The 18336-nt window shown below is 38.8% G+C and overlaps 1 protein-coding gene across 1 annotated transcript in view; it reads left to right on the top strand.

Annotated features, from left to right (window-relative positions):
• Positions 1 to 18336, top strand: part of LOC122805337 (solute carrier family 22 member 6-A-like) — a gene marked incomplete at its 3' end in the record, with an annotated part of 180832 nt that overhangs the window by 21243 nt on the left and 141253 nt on the right. The window lies entirely within an intron of this gene.

The following is an 18336-nucleotide window of genomic DNA, read 5'->3' as shown; positions in this document are numbered from 1 at the left end:
CCAAACCCACACCCTCACATACTGTATAATGTATAAACCCCTCTGTACAGCTGTGTCTCAGAACCACCCAAACCCACACCCTCACATACTGTATAATGTATAAACCTCTGTACAGCTGTGTCTCAGACCCACCCAAACCCACACCCTCACATACTGTATAATGTATAAACCCCTCTGTACAGCTGTGTCTCAGAACCACCCAAACCCACACCCTCACATACTGTATAATGTATAAACCCCTCTGTACAGCTGTGTCTCAGAACCACCCAAACCCACACCTCACATACTGTATAACGTATAAACCCTCTGTACAGCTGTGTCTCAGAACCACCCAAACCCACACCCTCACATACTGTATAACGATAAACCCCTCTGTACAGCTGTGTCTCAGAACCACCCAAACCCACACCCTCACATACTGTATAATGTATAAACCCCTCTGTACAGCTGTGTCTCAGAACCACCCAAACCCACACCCTCACATACTGTATAATGTATAAACCCCTCTGTACAGCTGTGTCTCAGAACCACCCAAACCCACACCCTCACATACTGTATAATGTATAAACCCATCTGTACAGCTGTGTCTCAGACCCACCCAAACCCACACCCTCACATACTGTATAATGTATAAACCCCTCTGTACAGCTGTGTCTCAGAACCACCCAAACCCACACCCTCACATACTGTATAATGTATAAACCCCTCTGTACAGCTGTGTCTCAGAACCACCCAAACCCACACCCTCACATACTGTATAATGTATAAACCCTCTGTACAGCTGTGTCTCAGACCCACCCAAACCCACACCCTCACATACTGTATAATGTATAAACCCTCTGTACAGCTGTGTCTCAGAACCACCCAAACCCACACCCTCACATACTGTATAATGTATAAACCCTCTGTACAGCTGTGTCTAGAGCCACCCAAACCCACACCCTCACATACTGTATAATGTATAAACCCCTCTGTACAGCTGTGTCTCAGAACCACCCAAACCCACACCCTCACATACTGTATAATGTATAAACCCTCTGTACAGCTGTGTCTCAGAACCACCCAAACCCACACCCTCACATACTGTATAATGTATAAACCCTCTGTACAGCTGTGTCTCAGACCCACCCAAACCCACACCCTCACATACTGTATAATGTATAAACCCCTCTGTACAGCTGTGTCTCAGAACCACCCAAACCCACACCCTCACATACTGTATAATGTATAAACCCTCTGTACAGCTGTGTCTCAGACCCACCCAAACCCACACCCTCACATACTGTATAATGTATAACCCCTCTGTACAGCTGTGTCTCAGAACCACCCAAACCCACACCCTCACATACTGTATAATGTATAAACCCTCTGTACAGCTGTGTCTCAGACCCACCCAAACCCACACCCTCACATACTGTATAATGTATAAACCCTCTGTACAGCTGTGTCTCAGACCCACCCAAACCCACACCCTCACATACTGTATAATGTATAAACCCCTCTGTACAGCTGTGTCTCAGAACCACCCAAACCCACACCCTCACATACTGTATAATGTATAAACCCCTCTGTACAGCTGTGTCTCAGAACCACCCAAACCCACACCCTCACATACTGTATAATGTATAAACCCCTCTGTACAGCTGTGTCTCAGAACCACCCAAACCCACACCCTCACATACTGTATAATGTATAAACCCCTCTGTACAGCTGTGTCTCAGAACCACCCAAACCCACACCCTCACATACTGTATAATGTATAAACCCCTCTGTACAGCTGTGTCTCAGAACCACCCAAACCCACACCCTCACATACTGTATAATGTATAAACCCTCTGTACAGCTGTGTCTCAGAACCACCCAAACCCACACCCTCACATACTGTATAATGTATAAACCCCTCTGTACAGCTGTGTCTCAGACCCACCCAAACCCACACCCTCACATACTGTATAATGTATAAACCCCTCTGTACAGCTGTGTCTCAGACCCACCCAAACCCACACCCTCACATACTGTATAATGTATAAACCCCTCTGTACAGCTGTGTCTCAGACCCACCCAAACCCACACCCTGTGTGCGGTTATGAACTTTGTAACTTGCTGCTGTACAGTGTACAGTTTAACATAAAACATCACATTTAATTAGTCTACGTGAGATTATGTTATGCCTTTTTGACCCTTCAAATAATATAAGAAATAAATATTCCAAAGATAAAATACTCCACGGTGTTTCACAAGTGCTGTATAGTGAATAATTTGGGTCAGAATTACAGTTAAGGGAGAAATATTTTAAGCCATAATATAGAAATTGCAAAGCTGTGGGATATGACTTGTCTCAAGGTTTTATAGTTGTGGAAACTACTAATTAGGCATGCACTTAGACGGTAATAGAGTGGCATGTCTTTGGATAGTTTTACTCTTCTTCTCAGCATGGGGGTTACTGACTACTATAAGGGCTATGTGTAACACCGAAATATTCATTTCATACTAAAATAAAGTCATACACTAGATGTTTTCATTATTTAATGGCTGACTCTATTTTACACTTGTCTGGTAAACGGCAATGGAGACCGCTGAAGATTCATTACTTGACAACTGTTTACCAAGACATTATGAGGCTTTTTGGGGAGTCTCACTGGCACTCTATCAGCCTCACTCTCCAATTCTCCTCTTACTCTGCCCCACAAGTTCATTTTCCAGGGGGCCACTGTCATAGAGGTGGATGCCTGGAGCAGAGACCTTCCATTTCAGGGCCAGACAAGGGAGTCCTGATGTGGTATCATCCTTGTTTATTTCATTTTTTTATATGTTAAGCCTGCAGCCCTCAACTATTGACCTGCAATCATGATGCAGGGAATGCTGTGCTGACCCAAGAAGTTTCTCCATGTTCACTCCCCTCTTCAACAGTCTATAGTCCACCAGTCTGTGTCCAGTGCACTGATGTGCCCACTCCCCTATACTTGCCATTTACTGTTCTCCAACTTCATTCCTTTTCATATTACCCTTTGCCAGCTGGTAGCCTATTTACAAAAGTCGCTACCTTACTTAGCTGAAGAAGCCTGACAGAACTATCCCTTCTATTTTTACTTTCTTGCCCTAATTCAAATATTTACTGCTGTCATAATGCCAAGCCAAGGTTAAAATGCCTCTACATATATTATTAAGATGGACACCATCAATTAAGTATAACCCTAATACTTAATGCAAAAACAAAAATTGTGTCTTATTACCAGGCCCTTTAAAAAATAAACTTGGTTATTGCTGTATTAATAGTCTACTTTAGTTCTCTCATTTCTATTACTAGACATGTTTTTCATAGCTTCCTTGGGCCTACAGAGGACAAATAATTTGCACTTTAATAAAATGGGCCCATATTAAACTGAGGCATTCCAAAGTTGAATATTGGAACTGTAGACTTGCCTTGGCTTCAGTAGCTGAGGCCTTCCAAAATTTAATATTGGAACTGTAGACTAGGCTTCAGTGTCATTGTCTGTCAAATGAATTATTAGAACCTGAAATCTCTAACATAGGTCATTGAGTTTTTCAGTGCTTCTCACCTGTCCATTTTTACCAACTACCTACCTTCATCTGTGTGGCTTCCTCAGCAGCCCATTGAAAAGAAGACTGGTACTATGAGAACAATTACAAGATATATGCCCTCAGCAGGCCAATGAGAAAAGGACTGCCACTATGAGAACTGTTACATAACCAATGTATTCAGCATGCCATTGAGAAAGGGAATGACACCACTAGGATTTTTACATAACCAATGCACTCAGCAGGCTAATGAGAAAAGGACTGCCGCCAGGAAAATTGCTACATGACCTATGAAGACAATTTGCATGATCAAACATCAATCCATCATCATTAGTTATTGGTTTTACTATCTGACAGAAGGTAGATCATTGTCGCCAGCTTGTAGGACTAATGCTCATTTTGTGAATTCATTCATGCTGTAAGTGAGAAGGTGACTATATTTGTATTATTTCAGTCAAAATGGTTGCATACAGCTCTCATCTATATATTTCTTTTTAGTTCAATTTTTTTTCTGCCAAGCATATCTACTATTAAGTTTCAAGCGTAGGCTCACCTTTGTATTTAGTAGCTATACCTACATCTCTCTCTCTCTCTCTCTCTCTCTCTATATATATATATATATATATATATATATATATATATATATATGTATATATATCTATATATATATATATATATATATATATATATATATATATATATATATATATATATATATATAGACAGAGAGAGAGAGAGATTTATATATCTATACATCTATATCTAGTATACACACACACACACACACACACACACACACACACACACACACACACACACACACACACACACACACACACACACACACACACACACACACAAAATCACATGCTTTGTGTTTTTTTTCCTTTGGTATTTGTTGTTGTTTGATCCTATGAACTGATTTTGTTTTCTATAGTTCTAACCTGGAGTTAAGGCTTGCATTTGAGATGGACTTGTTGAATTTGTTGATATCCCTTTGAGAACATGTAACATTGTGGTTATAATATTAGTAGTGCAGAGACATTTACCTGCATCATGTACTATCAGTTACAGAGAGAAAAAGAATGAAAAAAGTGTAGGAGAGCTAAGTTGTAACACTGTGCTGCCATATATGAATTTCTAATGAGGGGAGGTTTAGGTGTTTCAGTCTAGTACAAAGGAGAGAGAGAAAAAGGAAAAAAAAAACTGTAGAAGTGTGATGCGTTTTATAGCTTTGAAAGCTGTAACACACACATAGCACCACCTCGCAGACAGTGGCTAGAAGCAGACACCATTTTTTATCATTTAACAGCTTAATACCATTCATTCACACGCACCTATGCACACAAAAATGAGTCAGTTCAAAGTGTTTTACAGCTCTTAGAGCCATTTTATCTTCTTGCCACTGTTCTGGAGTGGCTGCTGTTTATATTCTAGCAAAAGCATACCTCTCAACTGTCCAGATTTTGCAGAATTTCCAGACTTTCCTGGATTTTCGTGGCAAATCAGTGCTGTCTGAATTCACTAAATAATGACACTCATTTGAATTTTAGACTTCATATCCTTCAGAAAATGCATGGTAACACAAAACTTTTTGTTCTAGCAATTTTCTGAGATTATAAGTGCAATATAAGAGCAATATTTAAAATTTGTCCTTCTTTTTGAGTATTTGTTCCTTTGTTATTTTTGGCTTTGCCCAGATTTTTGTGCTAAGAGGTTGAGAGCTATGAACAAGGCTTGAGGTTAACAGTACTGAAAGGCGCTTGAATAAACTTTGTTGCATCAAAAAGATGCTTACAAAGTTGTAGTGCATGGGGAGCTGCAATTATGTGCCAAAATTGGATAGATAAAGGATAAAGTATAGATAAAGGATGCAATAAAAAAATCATCTCTGAGGTTTGCCAAATGTTGCTTTAGCAGATTTTTGGGGAGAGCTTCCAGCATTTGTTGTAATACCAGTCGATAGCTCCACTTGATTCCTTTTTAAAAATATTGGCCACGTTAATTTTCCACCATTGTCATTAAATCATGTAAGTGCTGTTTTACAACTATACATTACACTTAACTCACAGAGTGTAGAAATACCACGCCACATGCTTAAACATACTGGTCCAATGCATTACAGACCTCATTAGGGGAGTGTATTAGCAAGCAGGGACTGAGGAATCAAACTCCTGGGTTAAAGCATGAAGCAAATGTACACTCTCAATGCTCTGTGCAGCACTTCAACAGGATGAGTGAACAAGCAAATATTTCTCTTCGACTGCCTACACTTATATTTTTCATTTCCACACCAGCATCAGGCTTCAGTTTGTCTCCTTCAATATCTAAACAATACTGCTCTTTCCAAGGCCCACTTGCCATGAGGGGTGTTATAGAGCCTTCTGATATGTGGTTCAGCTGAAGTAGATGTGTAATTTCCCAGACTCTGTTCTCTTGATATTCATTTTGCCAGTGCCCCAAGAAAGATTTAGAGTACTTGGTTTATTATGTGCTATTTTACCTCTCTACTGTTAATACTATAAGCTAAGTGTGGTTGCTGCCCAAAGGAATAGCCTAATAAACTGCATGTTCCAAAATGCTGATGCATTTTTTCCATGCTAAGAATCATTTTCTTTGGTAGTTCCTTTAACAATAGGGATTCGGATAACTAACAATGTGGATTCAGATAACGACTCCTCCTTTAACAGTCAGAAGCGGCCTTAAGTAAACTGGTGCCCTAGGCAAAAGGGATCCACAGCACCCCCCATCACACCACCTGGTGCCCCCATCCTTGTCTACCTGTCCTACACTAAATAAATACTGGAAAAGTGCTCCTGCTAGAGTGGCGTTCTAGACATTCGCCTAGTTGGCCTATGCCTAAAGCCGGCTATGTTAACAGTAGGGACTCAGATAACCACTCCTCCTTCAGCAATGTGGATTCAGATAACCACTCCTCCTTTAACAGTGGGGACTCAGATAACCACTCCTCCTTTAACAATGTGGATTCAGATAACCACTCCTCCTTTAACAGTGGAGATTCCAATAACTGCTCCTCCTTTAACAGTGGGGATTCAGATAACCACTCCTCCTTTAACAGCGAGGCTCAGATAACCACTCTTCCTTTAACCAATGTGGATTCAGATAACCACTCCTCCTTTAACAGTAGGGACTCAGATAACCACTCCTCCTTAAACAATGGGGATTCAGATAACCACTCCACATTTAAAGGAGTACCACACCCACAGACTCAAAAAACATGTTTAAAACATCATGGCATGATGTTTCCTACACTTTAACAGCACTCTGGGATTATTTACAGGATTTTAAATATTTTTATATGTAATTATAGACTCTGACCACCTGGAGGCTGGCATATTGACGTGGTTTGGATAAATCAGGTTGCCATCCAGTATCCCAGAAATCATTGTTTGGCTCAAAAATGTTACATCATGCAGGCCTCCATTTGCCTAAAGTTCCTGTCATTTCATAGATGTTGCATGCGTACAAAGTACTGAGTAAAATAGAACAGTGTAAGTAACATTCCCTGCTGTTGGATGACTACTTAAAACAGAAACAGTGCAAATGCCACAGAACACACTCAAAGTGCTGTTTACTGCTGCCTTTTTTTCTAATTTAGTTTAAATGGCACTAATTTGTGAGACAATGAATTCCAGTCCATTTACTTCTCCCCTCCCCCATAACACTTAGCTTCCCTAGCTGTCAAAGTCCTAAGGGTAATTTGACCTGCTAATTCCATTGATTGGCAGATCTCAGCAGGGTGCTTGACTCATGTAATTTAATCTTTGCTATAGCACTTCCTTTGTTAGAGGGGACATTTTTTGCTGCACTATAGCCATGGTCTTACTTGACTGCAATTACATCCAGTAAGGTCTTGCACCAAGGAGCTAAAGAATAAAACATTTATACTATTACCCAGTTTAGATCTTTATTAATTTAAATGTTAAGGTATCACTTCATGCTTCCACCTTGTTAGAAATTGAGATTTACATGTGCAAAGTGTGTTGGTATGCAGTGTTTGCCTGCATATGTTTTTTCTCCACTGGTTGGTTTGCAAAAAAAAAAAAAACTTTTGCAGTGTTCCTGGATTTGTCTTTGTACATACAAACCACATTGCTATATTTTCCCCTTCCTTTTTTTGTGTCCAGAAGTCACTTATAACAAAGTAAATTTTTTATTGATTTTTTTTTTAAATAAAGGACATCAAGGTTAACTTACCTTGAATCAGATAATGGATGCCACTGCAAAGAATCACTGTTGAAATATTTGTGCATGGACAAAATCCCTTGCTAAATCTATTTGCCAGCCTCCAGTTCAATTGCTGCTATGGCTTTAATATACTGGTGTGTTTGCTCATGCCTTCCAAATATCTCCACCATTACATACCAGTTTTGCAGTGTAGTAACCACCCAACATGCCCATATACCTTTAGCCATCAATATGCAGCTACTCCTGTTCATGTGAGTACGTGAATTCATTTTCAGACTTAAGGTGTGGAAGCTGCACTGAATAATTCTAGGTGCTTGTTCAGGTTTCACATGGTGCTTGCTTAGAACTACTCTCATGTTAAGCCACTATGAATATGTTGCACTGCCGCCTCTGATACTAGGGTAATGTTTTATTCTTTCTATTCCCGCACTGCACACTAGCAGTATATGGTGCAAATACAACAGAGAAGTATGCAAGCGATACACCACCTAAGCGTCATTTGCCGTGCAGAATGTACAAGTATGCATACCAAATTTCTGTGTTTCCAAACATCGGTGTTACGACACTACTACTGAATAAAATGAACATATTGAAATGTAACATGACCTGTTACCAGATGTAATTAAGATTTTTTTCCTGTATAAACAAATTTCCATGATTCTCTGGCTGTTCGGTTTGATTCACTTTACTGACTACCTATAGAAGTTTGCTCTTTCTTAGCAAGTTGCAGTAAATATTTTGTTATCCAGTTGTTTACCTGGTTAGTTTGACTGGGCACACTATGAACGTTTCCAGCAGCATCCCGGGGTAAAAGCTCAAAATGGTGCCACCTCAATGGTTTGACCTTGTACTGTAGTCCCTTAACTACTGCCTTGCATATCTTGCATAAGGCAGATCTGAATTATCCATTGCAATGTCCAATTCAGTGTTTCATCTACAGATTGTGTGCCTACTGCCTTTGACGAATACATTGCCTAGGTTACAGTAAAAAAATAACATTGCAATAGGGAATGGATGGCAAACCAAAGAAACTAAGACAGTCATGACTACAGCACCCAACATTAGAGTGCAACTTAAGATTTCCTATCCATCTACAGGTTGCGGTAGTAGAACCCACAGCCATATGCATAAAAAGCAAATATACTCACCGATGTGCTGCTACCACTGCTTTCAAGTGCTGTAGCACAATCACTGATGACCATATGCTAAACAAAACAATTACACATTGAAAACAGATTTCACATCAAGACAGTGACAAAAATAATGTCAATGCAAATACAATCAGAAGGAATTCAGAAGAAACTGCACAACCCACAAGCTCTGTAGAGAATACAGAAACACTGGATTTATGACATTACACAGACATGGTTTAAAGCCACAGAATGTACTCTGTCAGTGCAAGGCTAAATTGCCTTGCACACATGTAGACCATGAGGCACAAGAGAATGGGACACAAGGTGGAAATGTGTCTTGGTCTTGATTAGCAGCAAGTATTCTTCAATATTTTTCAAACCGGATGACACCCAGGCATTTACCCACATACAAATAACTGGGGAGTACCCCTTACCATATCTGAGCAAGCTACAGGTCATCATCTGTGGCACAAGAAATCACAGCTCAATATAGGAATGAATGCTGATTATCATCTGCTGTTAAAATCAAATAAAAACACTAGCACCCTATGCAAAAACTCAGAATAAGTTTTGCAAGGATCTGCCAATGCACACATGATAATATGCTGATTATTAGTCAGAGAAAATCAAATGTAATGTTCTTTGGCACCCCACAATAGCTTGCTAAAACTCTGCACCTGACAATAACTGACACATCGGGCAATATGCTGCCTGTAGTAGCAGAGCAAAAAATATCCAAGATCACATTGGACCCTACTCTCTTATTAACAAACCATACAGATAATATTAGTGGAACCTTAAATAACTAAATTTATGCTACAAGCTCTCATACCTTCTTACCTCCAGCATGTGCACAACCAAAGCTATAAACATACTTATCCCAAAAACTGAGCATGGGCTCCCTTTAATAGCTCTTCACTCTACCACAAATATAAGCAGCACTTGTACTGTTACTTTTACAAAGATCTGTAGATTTGAATTACTTGCAGAACCAAATATGCATCTTTGCTATTTCCTCCAATGCTTCAAGTAGCTACCCATCAATGAAAGAACAACCTTTCTACTTGGTTCAAAGATATAGAAATTATTAAAATGGGACTTTGTCTACCTCTAAAATCCATACTACATATTAACCAAACTCTTATCTGAGAGACAGTCAGGAAGATGGCTCAATACATATCAGACCATGTCTCAAGACAACCACAGGAAAACATGCATTCTCAAAGCTGGATTCAGCAGGCTGGTATAATCTCCCAGGAGTAGCTAGGGAGCAAAGCAATCTGGAAGCATTCAAAACTAAATTAAAAGAACTGCTGTGGGATACCAGATGCCTGTGCTATTGTGACAATGGCTGGTCAGTTCTTGATGTTGGAGTGAATGGCTAGCCATTGCATACCATGGCAATGCCAAAACACACCTGCACTCTGACTGCAGCACTGATATATGTATGGTAAATAAAGCAATCCCGAGGGAAAGCACTTTGTATGACATTATCATTATGTTGAATGGTGCTACTGTTTTTAGCAAAATGGAAGTGAAGGCAGGTTACTACCAAATGGAGGTGAATCCTAAGAACAGAATAACAAATACATTTTTAATCACAAAGGTCTTAGAAGATACAGGAGTTTAATTTGGGTTGTAAGATCGGTTGCAGAAATTTTCAGATGTATAATATATTTTATCCCAGGCATTCTGAATGTTAACATTTTCTTTGACGATGCAGCCTGTGGCAAAACACAGAAACAATGATTCTATAAGACAAGTTTTACAAATATGCAATTAATTTTGACTTTAAACTGAAATGCAAATTTAATACGTAATTTCTCGAGTTTTATGGTAATATATGTTCAAGGAAGGAAGGGTCAACAAATCTAAATAAAGTTAAGGCAATATACAACATGTCACCATACTGAAACGCAAAAGTAGTAAGATTTTTCCCAGGCATGGTAAATTACAATCCCTTGTATGGGTAGCTCTTTAAATGATAACTGTCTTTCTAACAAACAAACAACAACATGTAAATAAAAAAATGTTAATATGGTGCGTTCTATTTTTTATGAACAGGAGTTTCTTACTTTACTAATCGCTCTCTCATATACACACGCAGGCACTTCAAAAGTCATACACACAATCTCCATGCATTCCTTTACTGTTCACTCTCACACACATGCAGGCACTTCAAAAGTCATACACACACTCTCCATGCATTCCTTTACTGTTCACTCTCACACACATGCAGGCACTTCAAAAGTCATACACACACTCTCCATGCATTCCTTTACTGTTCTCTCTCACACACATGCAGGCACTTCAAAAGTCATACACACACTCTCCATGCATTCCTTTACTGATCGGTCTCTCATACACCCATGCAGGCACTTTTACATTCATACACACACTCTCCATGCATTGCTTTACTGTTTGCTCACTCACACACATGCAGGCACTTTTACATTCACACACACACTCTCCATGCATTCCCTTACTGTTCGCTCTGTCATACACACACGCAGGCACTCCTACATTCATTTACACACACTTCATTCTCTCCCCACGCACTTGCAATCACTGCCCAAACAAGACAAGAATCAAACCCACTACCCTTATGTCTGCAGAGACATATTTTAGATAAAAACAATTTGTAGGTGGCAAATAACCGATGGGAGAAGCACAGCAACATAATCGAGTGTTTGTCGGTGTGAGCATGCAATTACGATCTAACAAGCCATTACTTTACACTCACTAAGCTGTTTAGTGAGTATAAAATAAGAAAAAAAAAGTAAACAGCTAAGCAAATGTAAAATAATGGCTCAGAAGTTCGTAATCGCACAGTCATGCACACACAAAACTTCAGACATCACAGGGCCATAAAGAAAAACGGTTGCTATTGGCAACCAAGACCACATGGAACAGCTGGCAAAGGAACGCCACAGGAAAGGAAATTACATAAAAAAAAAAAAAGTACAGGGCATTAAAGGAGTAAAACAGTGCCAATTTGCAGATTGAAGTGGGACTAATGCCTCAGACAACGGACAGCAAGTTTTTTCATTACACCTTCTCACTGAACAGATTACAAGACGGCACAACCACTACCCATATTGAACAGGAAATCTTTAAGGTAGTCAGTGGTACTGCTCTTTAGGAAAGTTAGAAAAAATAACTTCGGAAAAAAGACAACTTTATAGTAATAATTGCCACTGGCAACCAACACCACGCGGAACAGCTGGAATGCTGCAGCAAAGGCAAATAAATATAAAAAAGTACAGTACTAAAGCGCCACAGTTCAATACCATGTGCATACATGTATTCACAACAGTTGTTTGGTCAGCAGGACCCAAACAGGTAATGCTTAAACATTTTTGGATACACTTGTGAACTTATGCAGCACAGCGACAGAAAAGCCAGGTGAAATGAAGATGCCACATTAAAGAGATACTGATACTTTGCTGTCAAACAATGTATTTCTACACAAAATGTCATATTCACCAGTATAAATCCACAAGGGAAGCTGATGCAGAAAGAGACTCACACAAGGTTCCAATAGGGAAATACAGCGTACTGGAAACACAATGCTAAAAAGAAGTACCCTACCTCCTGTACTTGTATTTGAGCACCCAGGCTGGGGGAAGGACAAGGGAACCATGACATCACAAAATGGGTGGGTCTTATTATTTTAGTTAGAATCAGATGACGGCTGTGGTGATGTCACTTTGGGGGAGGGAACTGATGAAAAAAAAAAAAAAAAAAAGTACCTGCACTGCCTGGCCTCGATGATGTCAGTAATTGGGTGACTTCAGCAAGCTTTATTCAAATGTGAGAGAATCATTTTGTAAGTGAAACCATCACAGTATGAGAAGGTAGGCTTCTGTTACAGAAGTAAGGGGAATTATAAAAATTGTAAATGCTTTATTGTTGTTGCTTTACAGAGGACAATGTAAATAGGGAGGAAAGGGGCCGTGAAGTTGAGGAATACATTAGAGAGACCTTTTGTACTCCTTTAACAGTGGGAACTCAGATAACCACTCCTCCTTTAACAATGTGGATTCAGATAACCACTCCTTCTTTAACAACGGGGATTCAGATAACCACTCCTTCTTTAACAGTGTGGATTCAGATAACCGCTCCTCCTTTAACAGTGGGGACTCAGATAACCACTTCTCCTTTAACAATGTGGATTCAGATAACCACTCCTCCTTTAACAGTAGGGACTCAGATAAGCACTCCTCCTTAAACAATGGGGCTTCAGATAACCACTCCACCTTTAACAATGGGGACTCAGATAACCACTCCTCCTTTAACAATGTGGATTCAGATAACCACTCCTTCTTTAACAACAGGGATTCAGATAACCACTCCTCCTTTAACAGTGTGGATTCAGATAACCGCTCCTCCTTTAACAGTGGAGACTCAGATAACCACTTCTCCTTTAACAATGTGGATTCAGATAACCACTCTTCCTTTAACATTGAGGATTCAGATAACTCCTCCTCCTTTTCACTGTATTTTTCTTTACAACAGCATTATTAAATTGCTTATTTCATGTTACCATAGGAAAAAAAAGATAACATGAAATGCAGCATTCAGGTTTGATGTAAGTTATGCATACATTCCATTAATATTTTAACCTGAATCTATGATGGAACAATTAAGAAACTGATAGTAATGTTCAGCCCAATGCATCTACAAGACCCAAATAAAAATATATAACAAGTAAAACTGACAAAAAAGAACTTTGAAGTTGGTCTTTACTTATATATATTAACCCCATCACTGTGCAACTATGGAAAAAAGACAAAAGCCTTGAATCAGGTAAAATGTTCTCACATTCAGTTGCCATCATTTCAATGCCTGTAAGAGAAGCCTATAAAACTTCACATAACCAATCCACCAGTGAAGGCAATTATATTATCCCACAAAGAAAAGTAAAACAAGTGAAGCTGCTCTACTTACAAACGTAACTCAAACACTGAAATTACAAAATCAAAAATAAGAAAATATACAGCAACTTGATAGTGTACATAATTGTAAAAAATGTGTGCCACGTTACTCAATCCATTGTTAGTGGCTCCAATAAATACACATACCTCCTGTTAGCTTTGTTCAATGACTGCAGTATTCTTATGCAAAATCAAAATGTATAGAAAATAAAAATTCACTTTGAAGAGAAGTTTGGGCAGCTGTTTTTTCTTTATGGTTTTATTTTCAGTATGTGTGACTTAAGGAATTATTCCGCAATTCTTCCCCTTCGCTTTTGTATGGCCAGCTGTTTTTTGTGTGGCAGTTCATAATTGTCAAAACTAGTACCTTTTTTATTGAATTTTGACTGGCTGATTGATTTGTTCCATGGTGACGGACTATTAATATAGTTAAGGTCACTGATCGGCATGTCACTACCATTTTGCAGTTTCTAAGATATTTACTAGGGCCCCTATGGTGTTTCTGTATTGTAGAAAAGGGCAATGCTCTAAAAACCTTATATTTTGTCACTTAGCTTGCGATGAACTGTGGCTCATGAGCTGAGCTTCAGAAAATAGCTATCTGGCCAGTTGTAATAAAATTCATGCAGTTCTGCTTCCCACAGTATTTTTGGAAATTTCATTTGATTTTGTAGAGTTGGTAGAAGCACTACATGCCAAAAAGCTACAATGCATTTCCTCACTGTGCAAAATTAATCTAATCCTTGCATAAACAATCAAATGGTGTTTTAAGGATTTTACAAGTCATTAGATTTACATATGCTACTTAAAATCATTTTAATTCATTTCCTTTTGAGTTTGATTAGTAACCAAAACATCAGTTTAGACTGGTCATGGACAAGCTCCTCTCTCATGACCACATCTTAGTCACCTTTCTATGCCCATGCTGCTGGACATTGTCTGCTACTGGTTAATGAAGATTATCACCATGGGTAAAGCCAAATGACCACAGAAGAGTGTGGGATCATAAAAGGTATGTTGCTGTGGCAACCACTAAAATATTCCTAGTTAGGAGATGCAAAATGTGCAGCTTTCCTTTCTGCTGGAACTTCTGCATAGGTCTCATATGTAACAGTCACTTTAACTTTGTCCCACATGAAAGAGATCCAACCTTAGAAGCTCAAACCTCATCCATCCAGGCCAGTTCTCTGCTATATCAGCTCTGCTTAAAAGGCTTAGCCATTAGCACTGCCCTGCATGGCTTTGGCAGGATAGTATTTTAGGAGTATTGATATTGCTGAATAGCTTTTTCCTGGTATCTTCTCAGATTTACAGGACTACTATTTTTATTCCTTTTTGTGCAGTCGTACAAACAATCTTGACTGCCTGCCTGAACTTTGACCGACATGTGTCCACAGTGGTGAGGCGGTCATTGTATGTGGCACAACTTACAAATAAAGGTATGACATCCAGATCCAAGGAAGTTATAGGCCCACTGTACTCAGCCCTCATTAGACCAACAGTTTAATACAATGTGCCATTTGGCATGTACTTGACTAGGCATTTATAACAGCTAGAGTGACCACAGAGGTTCCTCACAAATTAAATACAAGGTGTTAACAATATGTCCTGTGCATAAAGAAAAAAAAACCTCAGTTTGAGAACTTCATAAGTGTGAGTTCAAAAATGCAGCATAGTCATAAAACCCAAGAAAATTTATTATACTCCACTCAATCAAGCGCTTTTGTCCCTCTGCACTTAATACTGGGAGACTTCATCAGAGCAAACATAGTATAAATACAACTTCCTTATAAACCTAACCCAATTAACTAATATTGTCAACTCATCAACTTTTAAAGATATATGCTACTATAAAAACTTCATAGAGTTATGACTTCTTCATATACAAGTACTAGGCTAACTGCCCTTGTGGGCCATTTTAAGCCTAGTCAACTACCCCATATGAGAATTAAACCCTGTACCTTGTGTCTGCAAGGTAAACACCTTAGCCATTATGCCAACCCACTACACCATTAAAATAAGATTGTCATGTAACTTTTAAATACCCCAAACAATTCCTGCATCTCATGCCAATAGAATTATATATACATACATACACTTATTGAAAAATAAAAATGTATGTTACTTTGAATACTGAATACATTCTAAACTATATGGTTTACACATGTACCATTAATAAAAGTTCATACTTGTATATGACTGCTAAAAATATAGATGTGTGCATAATAAGGTTCAGTTTCAAACAGAAACAATACATTTTAAAACCATGTCAGGGAATCAAAAATGGTAGAGAGATATACCATACCCATACTTCTTGAATAAATACTTGATTAGCCCCTAATGCCTATTGTAACTAACAATTTGAGAAATCACAATTCTAATGCTCTCTTCTTTAGAATAGGGAGTATAGAAATGTTCTCATTTAAACCTGTGGGTTGGACAGCATTTAATCTTACTTGCCATTGAAATTTTTTTATTTCTAGCAATAGTTCCCACCATAGGGTCAACAGGTAAAACCTCTAAAATTCCAAATTTAAATCCAGTTGGGGCATTCGATAGTATGTCTAAACAGTGCATTGTTCATAGGTTCATAGATTCATAGGGTGGGACTAGGCTATCTAGGGCTAGGGGCCTATACAAGCCCTAGCCAATTCACTGGCTATTTCTTTTCTTCTATTTACTTCCTCCCCTAGACCTGTAGGGCAGAGGGCAAAATGATCCGGGGGGTGAATTTCCCTCCCTCATCCCCATCCAATCATCAAGGTTCCTTTGAGGGTCAAAGAGGCTCTCTGACATGTATGGCAGCAGGCAGTCTATTCTGTCAGTTGAGAGTCTGAACCCAGACCTCTTTGTTGGTATTTGCCTTCTGTATTGCATACAAATGTTCGTATAGTCTCTTCTTTATTCGTATCTCCGTTTTACCTACATAATACTGCCCACATCCTTCACCGACCACTATATAAACTAGTCCCTTGATATTGCAATTTCCCCTATGTAGATTAACCACAAATGGTATAACTTAAAGGGTAGTAGTCCTTCCTTTCCAAATATGTTCACACTGCTTCCTTGACTGTGATGCTCCTGCCTATATGTCGTTCAAAAAGAGATTTACAATTTCTCCCTGTTTTATAAATAAAATGTGGTTCGTTACATACAAAATTCAAAACCTCAGAATTCCCTTTAAATATCACCCAGTTTTTCAGAATAATGTCCTTGATATTATTACTATTAGAAGTGTAGGGTATCACCATCTCCCTGTTAAAGTCTATACTGTTTCCTGAGGTGTCCTCCCCATTCTCCAGTCCACTGGAACTACAAAACAGGTTTGTACCTGTTCCCCCACCCTGTTTTTATCTGTCCACACAAATCTTTCACCAATTTTTTGGGGTATCCTCTTTCTAAAAACATACTACTTATTTTGTTTATTTCAGTTTCAAACAGTTAAATTTCTGAACATATACAGGTGGCCCTAACCAGCTATCCTTTAAGTATGTTCCTTTTAGTGTGACTAGGATGGCAACTATGGAAGTCTAAATAGTTGTTAGAAAATGTTTCTTTCCTATAAATTGTTGTGGTAATTTTTTTTCTCACAGTGTCCTTAGCTAGTGTAATGTCCAAATAATCAATAGAGTTGTCATTGGAGTTACCTGTAAATTCAAAATATGGTGAAATACTATTCAGGTAGTCTAAAAATGACACATTGTCTTGGTTCTTGTCCTTCCATATAATAAGTATATCATCCAAAAAACAGAAATAGCCAATCCAATTAGTAGAAAATACATTATTTAACACATGCCTAGCTTCCAAAGTATGAAGGACCAAGTTTGGAAAATGAGTGCACAACTTGCACCCATCGCTACCCCTTTCAGTTGTTTGAAATAAACCCCTTCAAAGGTAAAATAATTGTTGTTCAATATAAGCTCCATAACTAACATTATAAAATTAATTAGTGTCGCATCCAGGTTGGTAAGCTTATGGATTGCCTCGATATTTCCTGTGCAGATAGACTAAAAGCCCTATCCCTTTACTTGGTCTTCTAATGACTAAGGGTGACCTATGCCTGTCCTAGAAGGCACTCACAAATCCAGCCCTTATAGAGCTGCTACACATCCACAAGTCAAACAGTATGAGAGTCACCTGATCTAGGGATCTAAACTTAATGTCTCATACAAAACATGCTGGAAAGGCAGATATGCGTCACAGAGATTACTCTTCTTTTAAATAGGCTTCCTATTTACGTTAAACAGAGGCCTTCCCTAGCCCTCTTAAAATGAAATTTGGATCAATGTATGGGGAGTCACGAATTCACACCTGGGATAGTGCTTATGCCCCTTATGGACAGGGGCAATCTGTAAAATACTCAAGGCATATGCAGAAACCTATGCCATCTTCTTGCTCCTAGGGGCCACATATTGGGTGAATTTGGGTTGTACTGGCTAGCATACCTCTCAACTGTACAGTTTTTCACAGAATGTCCAGATTTTTGTCTCATATTTTTGGTCTGTTCCTCATAAAAT

This window comes from Protopterus annectens, chromosome 6.part1 (assembly GCF_019279795.1).
Source record: "Protopterus annectens isolate FY-2018-M chromosome 6.part1, PAN1.0, whole genome shotgun sequence".
In the NCBI taxonomy this organism is placed as follows: domain Eukaryota; kingdom Metazoa; phylum Chordata; order Ceratodontiformes; family Protopteridae; genus Protopterus; species Protopterus annectens.
The sequence above is the reverse complement of the archived record's forward strand: the minus strand, read 5'-3'. Positions and strand labels throughout refer to the sequence as shown.